This window comes from Poecilia formosa, unplaced genomic scaffold (assembly GCF_000485575.1).
Source record: "Poecilia formosa unplaced genomic scaffold, Poecilia_formosa-5.1.2 Scaffold11, whole genome shotgun sequence".
Taxonomy (NCBI): domain Eukaryota; kingdom Metazoa; phylum Chordata; class Actinopteri; order Cyprinodontiformes; family Poeciliidae; genus Poecilia; species Poecilia formosa.
Genome location: NW_006799950.1, coordinates 4274859 through 4275247, shown reverse-complemented (window position 1 = coordinate 4275247; position 389 = coordinate 4274859).

Genomic DNA, 389 nt, shown 5'->3' with positions numbered 1-389 from the left:
CTGTGAATAAATGTTTTGCAACATTGTACAATCACTGAGATCAGTTCTTATGCATAATGCACTTAAATAAATGCTTAACTGAGTAAAAGTATTGTCGAAATTGCAGATACCTTTCTTAAAAACTGAGATTATTCATAATATATTTTGTAAAAGTGAAATTCGTTTAATATAAAAATCAACAAGTCCACTTTTATTGGTTCTATTTAATCTTGCAATGAGTTTACTTGTGTGGCCCCCTGCAGATCAGATTAAGCTGTATGCGGCCCCTAAACCAAAATGAGTTTGACACCCCTGTGCTAGACTAAACGGAGCTTTTGTCTGATATTAAGAGCTTGGAATATTACTTTATAAAATAACCCTTCTTTAAATCTTTCTACAAAATTCTCCTT